The sequence below is a fragment of the Chenopodium album genome, chromosome 2, assembly GCF_948465745.1.
Source record: "Chenopodium album chromosome 2, dcCheAlbu1.1, whole genome shotgun sequence".
Lineage (NCBI taxonomy): Eukaryota > Viridiplantae > Streptophyta > Magnoliopsida > Caryophyllales > Amaranthaceae > Chenopodium > Chenopodium album.
Window position 1 is genome coordinate 78160592 of NC_137835.1, and position 19445 is coordinate 78180036.

The 19445-nt window shown below is 30.0% G+C and overlaps 1 long non-coding RNA gene across 1 annotated transcript; it reads right to left on the reverse strand.

The window, feature by feature from the left end:
* Positions 1 to 11961: 11961 nt before the first annotated feature.
* On the reverse strand, positions 11962 to 14274 carry LOC145588742 (uncharacterized). Its single transcript, XR_014101617.1, has 3 exons — positions 14137 to 14274; positions 12789 to 12858; positions 11962 to 12661 (listed from the first exon to the last, which is right to left on the reverse strand). It is a non-coding gene; the product is annotated as an uncharacterized LOC145588742 (long non-coding RNA).
* Positions 14275 to 19445: the final 5171 nt, after the last annotated feature.

The window sequence follows — 19445 nt, forward strand, 5'->3', positions numbered from 1 at the left end:
GGGGTTTTATATTTCCAATAAAAATAAAAATACGAGTAATAAGGAAATAATTATCATGATTCATGAATTAAAAAAAATTAAAATTTTAATCATTTGAATGGACTATAGTTTTTAAATAGCCCAACACAAGCCCAAAAGTGTTCATGTCCAATATGGATATTATAAGACTTGTACTTCTTACATTTTTTTTTAAAAAAAAAACTGAGTTCATGGAAATAAATAGTTTACTTGTATTTAACTTTCGATAGTGTACCTCATTGACTGAACTCAGCTGAACTGAACTGAACTAAATTGAACTGAGTTGAACTGAACTGAACTGAACTGAATATTTTATAAGAGAAGTAAATTAGGAGCTGAGCTGAACTAAACTGAACTGAGCTGAATTGAACTGAACTGAATTTCAACGTAAGAGAACAGGCCCTAAGTGTGTAACAAATTGAAAATCGATACCAATAAAGTATTGTCTCACTTGGACACTTGGTAAGGTTCTCATCTCAAATCTTAGGGTTTGTTCTCATACGTTGAAATTCAGTTCAGCTCAGTTCGGTTTAGTTCAGCTCCTAATTTCCTTCTCTTAAGTCTTAAGTAGGGGTGTGCATAAATGGACCTGGACCGGAAAACCGACCGGGACCGGACCGGCCCGGACCGGTTGATTCCGGTCCGGTCTTCGGTCCTCACAAATTGAGGATTCCGGGTTTCCGGTCCGGACCGGAATGTGTGTTTTTGTAATTTTTTGGGTGAAAATTTTAAATTTTATTTTTAAATTTCTAAAAAATTTAGGTACAAAACTTGTAATTTATAAATTCTAGATGTAAAATAGGAAAACACGCAAACAAAAATAAGACGTTAAAAATTTATGTATATATTAAGATACTAAAATGAAAAAGAAAAATAAAAAAATAATGTAACCGGTCCAAAACCGGACTGGACCGGAATAATCAGGTCTGGACCGGAACCCGGACCGGTTGATTACGGTCCGATCCCGGCCCCCAAAAAAATTTGATTCCGGGTCCCGGTCCGGTCCGGTTTTGGACCGGTGCATGGCCTGCAAATAGTGGACCAAAAAAATCATAAGGATATAAGTTTGGTCATCATCCTCCTTACCAATTAAAAATAAAGTGTATAACAATCAATTGGATTTGGATCCAAGCTCAATTTTTATTTTTTTATTTTATCAAGCTAAGCATGACACATTGATATGTCCTAGAGAAAAGCAAAGCATAAGTCCAGTCTCCACTAGAAACAATTAGAGAAAAGAGATTCTCATACTATTCCCTTAGTCTCCCGAATTGTCAAGCTCGTTAACTCGGATTGGGTTGAGTTATAAAGGGTTCTGAACCTTTCACCTTTCGATCTGATAAGGTCTTTCATCTAACATACAAAAAATGAAACAAAATTGCTAACAAGAGAGAAACATAGAAAAATCGAAAGTAAGATTAGACATAATTTGTTTAATCAAACAAACACTAATGTGTGCATTTTGTCCACTAATTTGTACAGAATAATAAGTACTCAGTATTTTTATATCTTTGAGTAATCATAAATAAGATTAAATTATACTTTGTCCACTTTATTTGTTCAAACAAACACTAATTAATATGTTAGTATTTTTGTTCAAACTTTGTCCATCAATGTATTTTTGTTCAAACTTTGTCCATCAATGTATTTCTCTAAGGTACATACAATTCCTTATGTTGATAATAAAGATTATTTCCATTTGTAAATTGCTAAATTAATATTTGTAATAATATGTTGTATAGAGTGCATAATAACTTATAAGAATGCATTTTTCTCATATAAAGAAGTGTTAGAAAATGCAAATTTACATCAACATATATATCCAGCGGACAAAATCAACAAATACATCTCTTAAATTAGCTTCATTTTCTTTTGTGTATAGAGACACAAAAGGCAATGTAATACACAAAAAAAATTGATCTTGGCTCTCACGTACAACCCCTAATACTTTAACCAACTAATTATTTACGTTTCCATTTTCCCTTTGCTTCATTTGGATAAACAAAGAAGCTCCTTAATTATCTTAACTTAGCTTACATATAACAACAACAAAGGGTTAAAGTTTTGTATTCCACATAAGATTAAAGCAGCCCTATCTAATTTAATTGATTGAGAAGTTCCACATTTAGCAGCCTAAGAAATAATGGATATACATTATCAAACTTTAATATAATTGACTCAAAATAGACCTATATAGTTTTTTATATATAATTATGTGTGATATTCATTGCATTGTATAATATTAATATTCTTATAAATTAAACCTCTAATCTTGTAACTGGTCCCAAATAATTTGGGATTGACACTTGCCCTATCTTTTTCCGGGTATATGTAGCTACATGTTTCTGCATAGTCCTAATGGAATATTAATCTTTTTATTGATTGTGATTGCCAATTTTTACTGATTTGTTGACTTCTTTTAGTAAGTGGGTTTGGCTCGTATCTTTTTATAGGGAAACAATTTGTTATTAGTAACATCATTATCAACCAAAAATGTACAATTAGTAAAATATAATCTAGTTAATTCTATGAACATATATCTGGCTAACTTTTTATGTACAACCGGTTATATCTTCAACATGGATCGTACGATTAAGATGAGCCGATGAGCATGCATAGGTCAAATAATGATCTTAACCTTGCATGAGACAATCTATTGTAAATTATTGAAGATATATATTTAGCTCAAATAGCTGTGCATTGAAAAGTATATGAGTGTACTTTAATGATCCATGTAAGATGTAACCATTTTTCTTTTTGATGATTTTGATATTAATATTGTCCATATTTGTAATGATATTAAATCAATAGATTAAGCCATTGATTTGATTACACGTAATTTTAGTTTAGTGACCTTTGTTTTCCAATTTTGAATTGAAATAATATAATTTGACCAACTAAGTTAAAGTACATATATTATTAGCATACATCAATTTCATCTAGAAATAATGTGAAGTATTAGTTTTCTAGGTCTGGTTATTTCCATGTACACTTGTACATTGAGCTATTATATGCGTTCTTTGCTCAACTATATGAAACTTTATTTAAAATTTAATGATTATGATGTTAATTTTGTTTATATTGAAAAAGAAGATCAATCATATCCCATTGATTTGATCGCACCTATTAAGCTTAGCCTAGTCACAAATTTTTAATTGCATCTTCAATTTTGAAACAATTTCCACCAACTCACCGCTTATTTGAATGTGACATTATAAATTTTTTAGTAAAAAGAAAAACATGTATGAATGTGAGTTAAAGATAGTCTTCTCTTATATCATAAATCATACAATAATAGATTTAGATTGATAAAATTAAATAAGAAGAGCTATTGTATATGGAGTATATAATTTTCTATAATACCTTATGTAGAATAATTAAATTCCTTATCTGATCTTAATACCTTATACGTACGGAATAACACTATTAATGGGACAAAAATACACATGTCACTCCATAAACTAGTAATTGGCCTGACCTGGTGGAGTAAAACACTTAACTTAAGCTAATGATATATGCAATCCTATTTAATATTTTTTTTTTCTAATTTATTGGAATTAATTTAAGAATGCATGATAAAATTACGCGCCAAATCAGTGTAATTAAGTTATAATTTCTTTTTGTTTTTTTTTTTTCTTTTTTAGTGTAACACTCTGACCCCAAATCAGGATGGGGCTTTTGTACTGTCACAAAATGCACATCTGGGATCAACGACTAACCTCATAGATAGACCAATACTCTCAACCAAACACGTTTAACTGAGAAGTATATTAGCATATGATGAGCTTGATTTCTGAAAGAAAGATGCATTTTGTTGGTATGAGTAGTATATTAAGCTCATTTAAAATAATCATGAGGAGTACTACCTCCGTTAACTTTTATTTGCAACTTTGGTGTATTATTTGTGAGAAATAAAATATTCCAAAGTTGCAAATAAAAGTTAACGGAGGTAGTATTACATTTAGCTTCTTACATAAAACATAACCCTAAGTAATATGTGTAGCATTTTTCATGTAATAAACAAAAACAGAAATAATCCAAAAATAATTATTGTTGTCAACTGTTCATTATAGGGTTCTTTCATCATATCATTATAACTTGCTAACAAAAAACAATAACTCTCTCAAGCTCTTTAATAAAAATAAATAAAATAAAATAAAAACGCAAAATAACACTCAAATACGCGTAGTTCACATACTAGCTAGTACTCTCTCCTTTACATATTACTCGCAACAAAAGAATATTTTATATCTCACAAAATCCACAAATAATACCACTTGTTGCGAGTAATACGTAACGGAGGAAGTAATTTGTATTTAATCCGTACGATAACGCTAGATTAAAGAATTCAACTTATTAATTACAGAGTAGTTTACTTTCTTAGCAACACGCACACTACTTTTATACTAAACGTCACATCTTTGATCTTATATTATACTCCGTACAAATATCAACTTGTATTTTATTTTTAATTTTTTTTTAACAAATACGAATTGAAGTATTTACAAATAGGATTTTTAGAAGGTGGTTTATTCTAAATAATGTGTCGCTACACATCGCATGACGGCGGGATATGAGAGCATCAGAGCACTATTCGTACTCTCTTCTCTTTAGTCAATTATCAACAATAATAGTGTATTCTTAAGACATTGATTTTTGTGATAAAATACTAGATTGACTCAGCTCTAAGTTACACACCGAATTATGAGGAAAAAATTGTGTGAATGAGGTAAGAGTGATTAAAGTTTAAGATATAGAATGTCCATATATCAGATAAGTTAAAATTTTAAGTCTAGATTAACAAAACATGTGTGTGTTCAATTGATTTCATTAAGAACGTCATATATTCAAGATATTCATAATTCTAATGATATTGCGTACCATAGTTGGTAATACAAATGGTAAATGTACTATTTTTGAGATCAAATTACATTTGCAGCAACGCCATCATTTATTTACAGCTAATAATGAGTCATGTTAGATTTTGACAAAAGTCGTAGTCATTAATATGCTAAATATCATAAAGCCAGGGGAACTACCTAAGTACGTAATTAAAGGATAAAAATGAGATAAATAATTTCATTAAGAATACCATATATACCAGAAATTCATATAATTTGAGGATGTTATGTTTGATGTATAATTCTGATATTAAATCCCTATTTTAAATTAGTAACAACACTATCATCTATCTACAATTAATCATGAGTCACATCAAATTTTGACTAAAAGTCACCATGGCCATTTTTGGACTAAATTTTCTACCTCTAAGTATAGAATGAAAATGAGCCAATAATTTGGGTAGAGCTAGCCTAAAAGCAAAAATTAAATGACCCTAACGTGTGTTTAGTTAGAAAATTCTACCCTAAATCTTAAAAATGACCCCACAACCAAGATGTGTAATTTCCTCATAATAGCCCAATATCTAATTGTGAGATCTTGGTATTGATTAACTATTTAAGGTTCATTTTGCTTGCTTTGTTTACGCATATAATAATAAAAATAAGTTTAGATCGATGATGTTAAATATTAAATGAGATGGGTTCAAAACATATAAGTTCAAATAAATTCTAATAAACATATATGGAGTCGGTAATTAATATCCAATTGCATATAATGGGTAGTACAATCCATCTTTTCTCAACCAATAAAAAAGAAAACATGTACTGTAATAGAAATTAATTTCCAAAACTCCTCATATTTTCCCCATTCATAAGAAGATTTGTAACTTTGTACCGCTAAGTGGTACAATTGTTTTTAAAAGTACTATCATATAAGTTCAATTTATAATTAACATAAAGTCCGGTAAGTTTAATAAAATTTAGTTAAATGCTCAAATTAGTGAAATTAAAATTAACAAAATCAGACGAATGTGATATAAGTGTTATCGTAACCCTAAAGAAAAGGAGGATCAATTAGCAAATGAAATGTGCAAGTGTGACAATTGACAAATGATAACACATAACTAACCATTGTAAAATCTTTATGGTAAATTACAGCAGCAGAGCGTGTGTTGATGTCACAATCATTCCACATTGGCAACTACTCAGCTATAATCAACTTCAGTACTTAAATAGAAAATAAAATAAAATACAAATATATACGAAGTATATTTTTTTTTAAAAAAGTCTTCTAGAGCACGTGGGCCAGCAAATACAAGACGGCCCAACGTCGCATTCGTTAGGCCCACTAACCAAAGCCAAAAAAATGATGACACTAATAAAACTCTGAAAACAGCAAAGTCCTCATAAACCAATAATAACCGTTATAAAGACCTAACATTATTATGTCAAACACTCTCTTCTCATTGGTCTCACCCTACTTTTATGACCTCATCTTTTGTAACTAAAATCATCTAATTATGCTCTTCTTTTGGTTGTTTTTGCACCTTTCAACTTGGGCCATATTTGTTGTCCCATGCTACTTGTCAAGCATGTATTCGCGAAATTGTGTTTTACAGTAATGCTCCCTCTGTTTCTAGTTACTTTGACTTTTTAAAAAATAAGAAAGAATCTTCTAAATTTCTCTCAATCTATAAGAACAAATATAGTCATGTGAGATCTAGTTTGATTCGTCTTGATGAGTACATTATTAATATCTATCTTTTATAATTTTTGCTAATGTGATATAAAAATATTTGCGGTCAAAGATAGGTAAAAATTTTGCATCGATTTACGTAAGCATAAACATTATTATGAAACGGAGGGAGTATGTTTGGATGACTTTATCTCTAAGTAATGTTACTAATATCTTTTAATTTATTCGTATGTGAATTCTATATATTGAGTATGTATTTAAAATGAGAAATGTTGAGATGGGTAATCATATTTTTTATGAGTAATAATTGTATTGTGACATTACCATTGGAAAAATTTAGGAGTAGTAGAGGTGTAGAAATTGAAGAGCTTTATCACTTTTTTTTTTTTTTTTGACAAATTTATCACAATCATTAAAGGTCAATGATGGTTTTATTAATTAGTTACTAATAAAGGGATTTATTGATTTAAAGTCTTATGGGAGAATTTTATTGTATTTCTAATATATTTGGGTTTCATCTCATAACTATTGGACTATTTGAGAGATTTATTTCACATTAAGTTTGGGGTAGGGTTTATCACTTAGTTAGTTGTCTCTAAGTTTAAGGTCATACATGTAATATATGTCAAATTAGGCTTAAGGTTCGACCCACCAAAGTTGCAGTCTATTGTGCTCTTTATCTTATACCAGTAGTTATTATTTCAATCTGTTTGGACCTAGTCCATGTCCTAAGAGCAAGTTTAGCCCAAGTCTTAAGACTTGGATGTGACATCATTTTTGGTGGTCCCCATTGAAATTGATGTCATCAAATTCTTGTTAAGACTCACTAAGACTTACACAAATTTATTACTTTAGCCCTAAGACTTAAATATTTGACATATTATATGTAGAAAAGTGTTAAAAAAAGGATAATAAAAATAAAAATGAAATGGGTGAAGTGGGTCCCAATCTCAAGTCTTAAGTTAAGTCTTGAAATTTCAAGACTCAACTTGAGACTTGCTTGAGATTTTTGAAGAAAAATGGGAAAAGTCTTAAGTATAAATCTTAAGACTCAAAATGATGATATCACCCCAAGTCTTAAGACTTGGGGCTAAACTTGCTCTAAGTCCAGTCACCTAAAATAATAAAATTACCCCTCCATGATCCATCCAGTCCATCACTAATCATTACAAATTATGAATTTGCCCCTAATCTGCCCAACTAAGTACTACTTTGCCACTTGAAAGTACAACTATAAATAGTTCTCCAATCATTAATGATGGTAACCTTTTCTAATTCTCTCCCATTCTCTCTCCACTTTCAATTCTCTCTCTAAAAAGTACTCTCTCTACTTTCTCTGTCTTAAAGTGTGATGCGCTGATTTAAGCATCGGAGGGGCTTTCTCGAATCACACCCCCGGGGCAGCTAGCCTTCTCTTTCTTGCAAGCCGAGCCCTCAGATATCAAGGCGGAGTTCTCGGACATACCTTTGCAAGGCGGAGCCCTCTGACTTTTGGACAATTGGACATAGACTCTAGGACATCTTGATGTACCCGAAATACCCTTACACGCTTAATTACCAGTATTATTAAGAAAAAGAAATTGATCCTCTTGATGAAATTTTTCTTATAGACCCACATAAACCTAATACTTAATCATGCCTTAATATGATCCATACTAAGCCAAGCAAATTAATTTCTAAACCACTTGTTTGGGAATATAAAGGTGTGTGTAGGGGTGGGGATGTGGGAGTTAGAGCAAATTTAAGCTTATACCAAGCCATAAAGTTTATATATCTTCTAAAACTGGGTGATAGAAGAAATAGATATTAGATTATTTATAGAAACTATACTCATACTCACAAATTTTGACCCAACAATTGCAATATTTGACGCTTTTGCATAATCACTTGAAATACACAAATTAAGATAAGTAGTTGCAAAATTGTCACTAATAATTATAGCTTTAAATTGCAAATGTGCAATGTCAACGAGTCTGGTTTCAATATAATTGTGCTTGGGCGTACAATATACCTTATAGTATAAGTACGAAACGAAGTAGAGAATGAAAAGATCCCAATATATAATAAGGTTAAATGACGATGTTTTTCCTAATCAATTACCAAGGACAGAAGAAATTCAAAGTCCCTATATAAAATAATAAAATAGTGTTGTATTGTATTTTCGTCAAATTTATTTAGAATTGGGTTAGGGTTTAGTTCGTTTTGAAGAGTATTACAAAATCATAAACTCTAAATTTATGTATGATTTAGAGTTATTAGTTGGGGCCTATTTTAAGAGTTAAATTAAGGTTTATAAGGCTTAATCCGTACTCTCTACATCAATTCACCCACGTAACTCTCCACTGTGTGGTCATTAAAACCTAGAGCCTTTTATACATTAATCTTAAAATATTCTTAAAGTTTTGTATATCGTACATATATACGATGTATGGACGAAAATTTAATCAAATTAATTAGCTAATTAATTAAACGCGTTATTGACAAATGCACTAATAATGTTAATTAGTACGTATGATTAAACTCTCTCTCTCCTTTTCAGTTCATCAAATCCATTCCTACTTTATACTATCGTACAGATTATTAAAACATTTTATTTTTCAGCACAAAACATTAGATCTCACGTGATAAGAAAGAAGAGTATGAAAGAGAGCCCAAAACGGTTAGCAACTTGCAAAACCGTTATATTTTGACATACCCCGTAATTATTGGTGTCACTTGAATAAAAAATGAAAAAAAATAAACCAACAAAAAAAGGTAAAAGAAGTTAACAAATATACAATCGTACAATTACGCGTAAAATACGTAGTATATAAATAGATTGCATATGGCATAAACTAATACCAAACATAGAATTGAAGAATATTCTTTTGTCATAGAGAGTCTTAAATGGGAATGAACTTAACAACCAATTAGCTAACGGCTTAACGGATAGCCTTAGCTTAAGGTATGGGGTCCACGCAACATTGTCAACGTTTAAATTCCTTGCATCGTTATCGGATTAGTTGGAGTTTGGTAGGCTCGTGTACTATATTTTGCGGCGTGATACCCTTAATCATAAAATTTTTTTGAAGACGTGGTGTTATTGGAGATCTATCTAGTAATTACTAATTACATAGACGATTGATGAGTGGATTGGAACCTATCACGTATAATCGATTTGGTATGTAGAGAAAATAGTAGAGATCATCATAATAGTTAGGATCTATGTTATTTTCGAGTTATTAGTGTTATTGTTTAATTTATTTTGACTTATTTCATTTAAAATAAATTCAGACGAAACAAATAGATATGAACTACGGAGTATTAAAAACCCACTTATCTCACAACTCAAGGAATAAAGACATTAATTACTTAAAAACAAGATTTCAAAGTGTCATTTAATCAAGAATACAAATTAAAGCCTATAGAGTATAGGCTACAAAATTGTAATACAAATTACAAAAGTTACCAAGGAACTACAAATACAAGATGGGAGTGTCGGCTAAAACCTAGTTAAATTATATACATACGGAGTATTTGATATTAGTATAATAATTTTTTTTTTCTTTTTTAAAAAATATACTCCGTATTTGTATGTAGTAATAATTTACAGTCCTTGCCATCACATGTATAATTCAGACAATCAGCTTTTATTATTTTAAATATCTTAGCTCCGCTGCTAATTTAATTACTTGGACCATTAACATACCAAAAAAAAAAAAAAAAATCATTTATATATTATATATATACGGAGTATATATATATATATTTAAATATATGCTCAATAGATTATAGATTTATAGATATAAAATAATAAATTATCAAAAAATAATAAGTTCGCTAAACTACTCAGAGAGTCAAAACAACCTTACGAGCTCTAATGTTACAAAGATTACATATATAGGCATATATGCAATAAATTAGATGCAAATTAAAGGGTGGTTTCCCAAGTTTTCAAGGACAATTCTGAAAAGGGTAATCCTTTTGTGAAGCAAATCTAGCATGCATAGGAATCTCGAAATCAACCATTTAAAGTGGCACTTGCAAGTTGTTGCTGGTCGGATAGCCTGGAATTTTATTATTGCAACCAAGAAATTGCTGGCCGATGAATTAGGAATTTACTCTGCTTATTTACGTTTCAATAATTAATGATTCACATATATGATGAGTTTAAATATGAATATCTTGTTTCCTCGTACATATGCTTAATATAATAATAAGTACACCTTCAATCTTTTTTATTTTATCCACTTTTCATTTCTAAGAGTTTCACTTTTGTTGTACACTCTACCAACTTCGGTTGTTAGACTTATTGTTACCTATATTTTAACCGTAATTTAGTTAATTTTTTCTTACACGAACTCATTTATTACTCCATCTCCATCTCTATCTCTTCTTATATTTACCCTATTTCATAATAATAATAATAATAATAATAATAATAATAATAATAATAATAATAATAATAATAATGTTTATTATTATTATTATTATTATTATTATTATTATTATTATTATTATTATTATTATTATTATTATTATTATTATTATTATTATTATTACATAATTAATCAAATTATGTTTTTTCGGAATTAAAAATTCAAGCCATATTCAACGATATCTTTATACGTAGTATATTCTTATTGAAATATCTTTAATTAAGTAATACTCTTAGTAATATTAGATATTTTAAAAACATGCATTACTAATTAATTTACTATAGATTATTCAACAAAATCTCTCTTTGATGATGATGTTTTTTAATTTATATTCTAAAATCGAGAACTCCTAGAATAATTAGGTAAATATCAGTTTCAATTTTTCAATCATTTAAAGTTAATTTCAATAATTAATATTCAATTATTATTAGCAAAATTCAATTTTAATTATTAATTTTTCAGTTCAATGAAAACTTCATGAATGAAAAATGTATTAGGTGAGTAGAACATAACGGAGTGAGCACATGCAAAGTATTACTACTACAATTCTACAGACACTTCAATTCTTTACTTGAAATAATAACTAAATAAAAAAAAAAATGTGTAAAAAGAGTTTTAAAAAATACGAGTAAATAAATATACAAATTACTTACTAATGAAGCTGAATATCTGGCATCGATTGAAACCATCTAAGAGAATGTTTAATCAAAATGTTTAATCACTGGTGCTTAACTATAATGCAGACACGTGTCATAACTCAATCTGCAGATCTTATGATAATTGAATGTTTATTGCTTAATGAGGGGGGTTTGTGCATAAGTGCAAGATTAGTCCATCATTAACTCCGTCATTTACGATACGAATGACACGTACGGAGTATCATTTTTATTTTTGTGTTCTTTGAGAATAAGGCTCTTTTCTATTTACTAGGGGTGCCACGCGCGCGATGCGCGCGATATAGATAGCGTTACGAGAAGAGTTATTGCAATTAGCTCTAATTCCTTATGCCTGTTTGGTTGTTTGCATAATATTTTTTATAACTATTTGTATACAGGCGATTAACGTGTCAAATGTGTCAAATAAGATTGGTAGATGTCAATTCAAAGATTGCTTAAGATCGACAGTCATAAGTCTCATGACAAGATAATACCAGTAATTGTGAAGAGTTGTCGAAAGTGACTTATTTTGTGTGCTACAAGTGCCTCCAATACATCAAGAAATGTGGCTTTGCACCTGGACACTGGTTCTGGTTGCTGCATTTAACCAACCTTTGATGTAGCTTCTAGACTTTTTTAATTTTTGCTTGAGCTGCTCATAGGATCTTTTGGATTTCACTTATGTGAAATTTGAAATGAACCTATACCCTTGTAAACTTGATATCACGAGCATGGGCATTAGTTTTCTGTTACTGTAGTCTCCGAAATCCAACTGATTCATACCATGATTTCTCATATCAATTTTAGTTTCAGACAAAAGATGACCAACTTGCTTTTCCTCTTCACATCTCCATGTAGGACAGTTGCTTTTGCAATGAATTGGACAAACACTTGCTTCCTTAGTTCCCTGGGCTTCATATAGAGCATTCAGATTTTTTGCTTCATCTATTTCAGCTACACTACTATGCAGCCAAGTAGTACAAAACCAAAAACAGTATCAATAAACTCATCTAAGCTTCAGAACACATAATTCTGCAAGTAAAAGGCACAAAGACATTGGTTTTAGTTAAATCGATGTAGAACATCCGAGTATCCATTTACCCCCCCCCCCCCCCCCCCCCCCCCCCCAACATTTGCAAAAGTGATAATGTATGACTACCTTTTAAGAGACCTCGAATACATTCAAGCCATGCCTCTTTCTCTCAGATTATTAAGCCTCTTAATTACATCTGCAAACAAAAACACACACATATATATATCAGCAACATATGCTCCATATCATCAACATTCAATACCAAATCTAGAAGCAATGCCTCTAAAATAGATACCCTCAGGCCTCAGGACATGATATACGAACCTCAATGAAATGAGGATGTTCGAGCTATCAATAATTTTGAACGAATAAATTTTACTGATTAGACCAGCTTGACATGCTAGCCTAAGCAAATGGTCCCAAAATAGTTCAGAGCACGATAATAAATGAGATATGAAGTCTGATGTCGTTTATAGGATACATCATGCATGTTTTGCTACCTAATGGGTCTTTGATTGGGGGTTTGATTTCCAAGTTATGTAGTAGTGAAACATTTCAATAATAGATTATTACATTATTAACAAAACATATGAATAGTAAGGTATACTATTAAAGATTTTTTATTTTATAATATCCAAACCGAAATTGTAGATAGATCAAGTCCATTGAGATCATTTTCTTTTTTAAGTCCATTAAGATCAACTCCAATGAGATCATGTGTAGATGTATGTATTGGGTACCTAACAATCCTAAAATCCATTCAATAATTATATACTGCACTTTTTATAACTCATAAGTTGTAACCAATGGGTTTGAATTTCATGAAATAACTTGATTTTTTTTTTTTTATTTTCACTGAGTAAATTACCCACCAGCCACCACTAACTCACTAAGGCTTTATCTAATGAAGGCTAGCTTGCGGTATTGAAATCCAACATGCACAAAATATTTACAGACTTCTAAATTAAGCTTTGGGACTTTTGCCGATTTGCTGGTGACAGCGGTAGACGACAAGTTAAGGTTCAATTTTCATAGTATGTTATCAATTCAACTGCAAGCAATCTAGTATATTCGTTCTTTTCTTCGATTTGACTTTTAATCTTAATGGTAATTTTATTGCGTGATTAAATACTGATTTTGCCTTGTTATTTCATTACTTTTCAATTGTTTCTTTATATCCCAATCATTCGCCTATGAATCCTACAACAGTGGGATTTGTCAAACTAAACAAAAAAAATCCAATAAAGAAGTATGAGATTAAAACCTAGAAATTAATGACAAAGAAATTAACATTGTAGAAGACAGGAAAAACTTTCAGTCAAGAGAATGAATTCCAATCAAATGCAAGCACCATCAGGGAGATGGAAAGACGACAGCAAAGCAACCCTAAGTTGAATATGATGGCAATAATTGAATACTAACCTCTATCGTGGATTCGTGGGTACCATATTGAGCAATTAAAACCAATTCGTACCTGCCATGGATGGAAACCGAACGGTGGCCGAAACCCTCCCTTGTAGGTGTTCTTGGTCTTCTTGTAATAAATCCGACCTCCAAATTTGTTAAGGGGTAGATCGACTGCGGCGCAGCTCCATCTGTGGCCGCCATGGTAAACATAAAAAGCTCAACACTGGACTTTAATGGAAATGGAGTAGTAGTGTAGTACACGTGAGGAAAATTTAAGATAGGGGTAAGAATGTAAATAAACTTTTTAAAGGGCATAATAGTCCACGCACTGTTCATAAGAGAAACTTTCTACTTTTTATAAAGTAGGGAAGTAGGGATATGATTAAATTTCGTCATTAGTAATTTTATTTATTTATTGCTAAAAATAAGTTGAGTTAACCAAAAAAACATGTTAAGGTAAGAAAAATTTGAAATAATTATAGAGATGGTATGAACAATCATCATAATTAATTATTTTGCCTACGAAGAATAATATACGGCCATATATACCGTATTTTGATGCTTGTACGAAATGAAAGAGGGTTGTATTGTATTTAATGATGGAAAATTGAAGTAAAGTCTTAGAAAGCAACGACTTCTAAGTTTGATTTTCGGAGCAACAATCCTAGCTAAAAGCCTAAAAGGACTAAAACCCTTGTTAGTTTTAATTTTGGGAGCAACAATCCTTAACAAAGTTCATCACAAATATTTTTAACTGAGCTGAACTAAACTGAACTTAATTTAAATTAAGCTGAAGTGAACAGACCCTTAATTAATAATCAAGATAGTTTACTTATTAATCAGCACAACGTTGGAAGCTCAAATCCCTTAACTAAGACAATGATAAAAACAAATTCCCCGGTTCGTTGTTATTTGCTATATATATATATATAAGCTCAGCTCAATAAGTTCAGTCAATCAGAACACGCCCTAAGACTATATATATAATTTTAGGGCCACAAACACGTCAACTGAACTGAATTGAATTGAAAATAATCTTAATTGAAGAGGACAAGCCCTGATATGTGCTAACCATATGATGTGGCCACTTCATATAATCACATACAAGACATTTAATTAAGTAATAGGGGTTACGGTGTTGAGCAAATGGGGTTATCTTAACGCGTATGTATGTTACTTAAATGAGAAATAGAGGTTATTATCTTAAATAAGTGGAATTATTCTTTTATTTTTTAAAAAAACAAAAGAACATGGCCCGGGTTACTCGAATGAACAAATACAGTTACTTAATTCTAAATTACTTGAATTCACTCGTATAATGAATTTAGGTTACTTTTATGGACAACATGAGGTTACTCATACATATAAATAAAGATTACTCTTATAACCTGATGTATGTGGTCACACCATGTGACTTGCCACATACAAGACTTACCCATTTATGTGTATATGTTCAATTGATTCGCATCATCTTTATAATTAACTCATCAACAAGGATTAAATAAATCAATTGTAAATTAAAGATGGTATGAGGAAATTCCATTTGCATGGGATCTAATCAATTCAATTTGTCTTAGGTCTAGAGGATATACTAGTATATACGCTCTCCGTCCCTAAATTTTTGTTCCATTGCAAATAATTGAGTCAAACTTTTAAAACTTTAACCGTAAATTTTCATTCATTTATAAGAGAGAGAATATAGTCAAGTGAGGTCTTAGTTTTTAGATTCGTCCCATTATTTATTTTATTAATATCAAATTTTCACATTCCGTAATTTTTACGCATATAAAAACGAAGTTATCACCGAAAATTATTGGTTATGATAATTAACAAGCTAAGTGTCAAATCCAATTAGAGGTCAAAGGATAGAAAATTTTAATTTTATTATATATATATATATATATATATATTTTGTCTAGTAGGTCCTGTTCTCTTCAACTTATTTCAGTTCAGTTCAGTTCTTAATTTTTTTCTCTCATAAAATTTTTGTTCAGCTCCAATCAGTTCAGTTCAATTCATTAAATCAAAACAGACCCTAATTCTAATGGAGTTAGTTATTACACTTCCTCCGTTGCTTAATTACCATAAAGGGTTTGCAAAACAAAATTAAAGCTTATTATAAGAAATTCGCAGATATATATAGACCCAATCTGCTACAAGTTTATTCAAACCATCATTGATTTCATATGTTATTTTCCTAATACTTTATACTATCTATGTACTGTATATATTTTAGTGTCACCACTCACGAAACTTACGTAAAATACCCTGCAGAGTTTTTCTACGTATATAACTAAATAGCTTGTTGATATCACACAAACTACAAGATAAAAGCGAGCAAGCGAAATTGCTAGGAAAGATCCTTCATACAACTAAAATAAGACGGAAAAATAAGCTAAGTAAAATGTGTTCAACTGTTGATGTGTTGGTATCATATCATCCTTCAACAAGGTAACACTCATGCAAGTTTGGTGATACCATTCAATTGAAAAAGAAAAATAAAATAAATTAATTAAGGGTCAGTTCTGATATACTGAATTGAGCTGAATAGAGGTGAACTGAACTTGAATAAACTGTTTATGAAAGAAGAAAATTAGGAGTTAAACTGAACTGATTGAAATTGAACTGATTGGAGTTTAACGGAACTGGACTGAAATTAAGCTGAAAAGTACAGGTAAAAAAAAACAAATATCTAGTTAGTCAAATGAAAGATAAGACTCATGAAGAATTAAGGAGGAAAAAAAGGGTTCAAATTAGTCGAGTAAAAGTCATAAAAGGTTCCAAAAATAATTTCAGTTACGTGTGTTTTCCATCTTAATCAAAAAATTCAACACTTATTGGTTGTTGCTAGGTGTTTTTTAGCTCATGATATGGTACGTCCATGTGATTTTATTGCCGATTTTGGGTTATATTGTTATATTTTTTTATGTTTGCTAATTTATTTTCTCACTTGAATTTAGAAATAATATTATACTATGTGTAAGATAGTTAGCTGGCTATTGTATATTTTATTGTCACGTTTAATGTTATTTATATATAATAAAAGTAGCAATATAAAAATCACAAATGAATGAACGAAATATATTTGTAAAAGGTACGTAACAGATGACATTTCACAATGATGAGTTTGTTTTGAATGATATGGTATTGTGCAAATGGTATGACAATATAGGACAACTATGTAAGAGGAAATGAATGAGTAAATTAAATTGTTTGATACTTAATTGGCTTTAACAATCAGGTAATCGTGTCATCGTCTCATTGATTGATAGAAGTTATTTTAGATTAATAATATTTGGCTAATTAACTTAGAGATGATAATGGTGGCAATTCATTTTATTTGATATTGTTTCAATTGAAGAATTGCTCGAGTGTGTTCGTTCACATTACAAAGTCGTCTAATTAGTGAGTTACCTACTCGATCTGAATTGGTCATTTTCAATTTGATGCTAAATTAAATTATTAAATTCCGTATACACTTTAATCAATATGGTAAAAAGGGAAAAATTAAAATAAAAATTTACAATGTGTTACAACTACTTTCTAACTAGCTAAATTCAAAGCATCTAGTAATTATTTATGTATCCATTAATCATTTATATATGAATATCTTATTTTATACATATGTTCGTCAGATTTTCATTTATGCGATTACCACTGACTATAAACTTTGTACGTTTAAAGACGAAACATACTAAAAGTGTCAAAAATGAAAATGAATATGCCTCAAAAATCCACAACTATACATTATGATGATGACTTATACTAATGTTAACGTATTTCATCTATGTAACATGTAATACAAAGAGGTGTACGTATTTTCATTTATGCTAATACCACTGATTATAAACTTCGCTTGTTTAAAGACAAAACATACTAAAAGTGTCAAAAATGAATATGCCTCAAAAATCTACAAGTATACATTATGATGATAACTTATACTAATGTTTACGTATTTCATCAATGTAACATGTAATACAAAGAGGTGTATATTTTTTTCCTTTAATTTCGATATACACGATTGTATGTAGGATGTATAGATATGATGCATGAATAGGTTGTCTAGGGTAAAATTGAATACTTCGTATGTAATAATGTATGCTCGATAATGTATGTTTTATTGGATAAGAAGTTAGACATAAACTTGCAAATGCAATAACATTAAAAACAAAGATTCTTTTTGACGTGTTTGTGGGAATATTCTACCCAGCCTGTTGTGAATAGAGTGAAGTGGAGAATACCCAAGTGTTTTTTATTTATTATTTACTCCTATGTCTATATATGTTTGAGTCACTAGTCTATAAGATTTACGACTAACAATGTAATCATGTAAAATCTTGTTGAATTTATTTTTGTAAAAGGAGATATTAATATCTAGTTTGTATATCACATTTTCTAATTTTGCGTATATACGTAAATTAGAGGTATCCTCTTGTTTCATAAGTACTCGGGTACCTGTTTTAAAGAGCATGTAAACTCAAATGAGGCAAATAAATAGAGACAACGGGTGTATTTTTTAATTATTTTTACATTTTAATTTAGGATCTCCCGGGAAAAAAGGGGCGGCAAAATTGTTAAAATGAGAATATGATCTGACCAATTATTTGGTTTTGTCAGCGTAAGAGCCGGCACTTTTTGGGCTAATAAATGTTTTTATTCATATCCGATCCCAATGACCTTTTCCACCTATAATTTTTTTTTTTTTGAAACACAATTTTCCACCTATAATTGTTGCATTTTAACATAAAATTTTAATTTTAATTTTTGTTTTGTTATTAATACTCTCCCTTAAAATATTCTCTCTTTTCGTTAAAAAAAAATTAAAAATATTCTCTCTTAAAATAACAAAAATCACAACATAAAATCAGGTTGGTACAACCCTCAAAAACAATTTATGATTATTATAAAAAAAAAAAAAATGCAAGTTTGGTGGTGTTTAATTTTAAATTATCAAATAATTATAAGATAAGTATATAACCAAGTCTAATTTTTGACACATTTACTAAGTTGGATCTCCTTCACACGAGCAAATAAGAAAAAATGAGTTATAGTGGAGAGTATGGACGACGTCAGATTTTTAGTTAAAAGGATTTGGGAGAGGAAGGTAAGGTAAGGTAAGGTAAGTTTAGATAAAGATAGGGTGTAATAATCAAATCTGATTTTAATTTCATATATTTGAAGTTATAATTAAACTTTAAGTAGGTTTTATCCAAACTTTTTATCTTATTTGAATTCATGATATGATAAGGGAAAATGATGTGAATAGAATAAAGCCTAAGGAGAGGTATGCTCAAAAAAAAAAAAAAAAAAAAAAGGCATGCAAGAATAAGGAGTAGGGATGATATATGAATCGGTTGTGTTGTAGAAAAGATGGTT